Source organism: Cryptomeria japonica, chromosome 3 (assembly GCF_030272615.1).
Source record: "Cryptomeria japonica chromosome 3, Sugi_1.0, whole genome shotgun sequence".
NCBI classification, from domain to species: Eukaryota; Viridiplantae; Streptophyta; class Pinopsida; order Cupressales; family Cupressaceae; genus Cryptomeria; species Cryptomeria japonica.
In genome coordinates, this window is record NC_081407.1 from 475,974,862 (window position 1) to 475,977,495 (window position 2,634).

A 2,634-nucleotide genomic window follows, 5' to 3' on the forward strand; every position below is an offset into this window, starting at 1 on the left:
GATATATGATGAGCCGACCACGTACGAGATCATCCACAAATCATGCATCTTCTAGTCACGGGGTGGCTTCAGATTCAGATGATCAGTATATTATTGTTGGCATCCCCTCCCCAAATGAGGTAGCAACTATAGTAGGAGGTGGTAGACATGTACAAATGTCGCAGTATTTAGCCGAGGATCTACTACATTCTTACCATTTTATTTCATCTCAAATTGGGATACCATTGACTTCTATTAGAGAGGAGATTCTCAGAGACAGGCGGGCTACCGCTGCATCGATGCATTAGTTATAGTTTTTTGTATATATGTACATGTACCTGTGTGTTACATTTTATATTTTAATTTAAATTTAACTAGTTGGATTTTATTATATTTAAAAATATGTGCATATGTATATGTGTAGAGATCTATATTTAATATTTAAATAAATTCTACTTTTGCAGGGGTCTATTGGACATCCAGACTCTCACCAGGACTCTCCCTCAGATGGTCACTCTATTCGTGGCCGACATGATGCATGTTGATTTGCTCGACTTTATAGCTCATTTGTTTATCTTGTTATACATGTACATTTTATACTTTCATATTATATATTCATGCATTTATGAAGTTTAGATTATACTTTATACAGTTTGTGTTTGATTAGATTATATATTTCATGCATGTATGTTAGATTATACTTTATACAGTTTGTGTTTGATTCTGGATTATATATATCATGTGCATGTATGGTTAGTGTAGACACTTAAAAATAATTACTTTTAATTATTTTTAATTCCTCACATAATTAATTAATTAATTATGTTAATTCAAATTCTCCACAATATTAATTATTTAATAAATCAATCCCTTTCTTTATTCTTCTAAAAAATTAAATCCTCACAAATCTCCTTCTTAGCTAATTAATTTCAATTAATTAGTTAACCCACATGATTCCTACAAACCATCTTCTTAATTCATCATTAACCTAATAAAGTCTTCTAGAAACTCCCTAAACTCACTTAACCTTATTCTTCTAATTTTTAATTCCCTCCACTCATTCTCTCTCCTAGTCAAATCCTCCTACAACTCCTAATCCCACCTAACATTTTCTCTAATCCCCTCCTAATGAGTTGCTAGTGGCTAATTATCATGATTAGCCACAAAGTCAACCCCTTGTCCCTTCCATCCAACCACCAACTTTTAATGCTCTTTTTCTAGGTGAATGTGAGATTTTCGAAATCTCACAATCCTCTAGGCATCTCCTCTCCCAAGGAATTTTTAATTCCTTCTTATTCCTCTAATCCCCATGATCACCCCTTTTTGGAGAATTTTTAATTCCTCCTCTCCATTCTTCAAGGAATGTCACATCCCTTGCTCCTCTCAAGGCACATTGGGAATCCTTCCCAATGCACCTTGCTCCTCTCAAGGCACATTGGGAAGCCTTCCCAATGTGCCTTTCTCTTTTCAAGGTACCTTGGGAAATCTTCCCAATGCACCTTAAGGAATGTGGAGACAAGAAATGCCTTTAAGGCATATCTCTTGGTCTCCACACCCTCTCTTGGGCCTTGTGGGAGCTCACAAACAATCCTAGCCCTTCATCTCGAATCCATCTCAATCGTCCATTCTTCCTCTCCTCCTCTTATAAATTGAGGACTCCATCCCTTCATTTTTCATCTCCAAGTTTAGTAATCTTATGCTGCCCTTTTGAGCCTAGGAAAATCATTTTAGCATCCTTATATGTCAAAATCATCCTACATCCACACTTAATCATCTCATCTCCATCATCCTCCAAGATCCATCTCATTTGTGCACAACATTGGAGAGCCATCCACATCAAGCAAGCAAGACGAGCACATCAAGTGGAGCATCATCCAAGGGCGCCTTCACTTCATCAAGTTCAATCCGAGGGAGAGGTAAAAACAACAAGGTATAAGCATTATTTTCATATTTTTATGTGGTTTTATGCATGCTTCATGTTCTTATGCTTTTAGTGTTTGATTTGTATGCTAACAACCACTAATCCACCATGCTGGGTTTTTCATCCTCTTCATTTTGGCATGCCCGGTGGGACCCACGTCCCAAATTTAACGATTTTTTTTGTTTTTTTGTGAAGTTTTTTTTTCGCAGGTTCACGCTTCACCGCGAGCGCACATGCATCAGCACGACTGTTTCTGAATCAACGCGAGCGCCTGTTAATCAACGTGAGTACCTCGAGTTCGGCGCGACTGCAGGAGAAATTCAAAAAATTTTGGGCGACTCGCTGCGTTTCAGTGCGACCGCCTCGGCTTCAACGCGTCCGCCCATAAAATTCTTCTATCTCCTCATTCTTCCTCTTCTGCATTTTCTCACTTCTATTTATTTTCTGTTTCTGCTTCAGCGCGACTGCTCTGTGATTAGCGCGAGCGTTTTTATAAAAAAATTGAATATCAGTGCGACTACATTTTTTCCTTTTCTATTATCTAATCTGTTTAGATTTAATAATCTATCTGTTAGCTGCTCTGTTTAGTTTTAATAATCTGTTTAGTTTTAATAATCTGTCTGTTAGCTGCTCTGTTTAGTTTTAATAATTTGTTTGTCTGCAACTTTGTTTAGTTTTAATAATTTGTCTGTCTGTAGGAATTAAATCTAGAGTAAAATTTATTCTATTTTTTC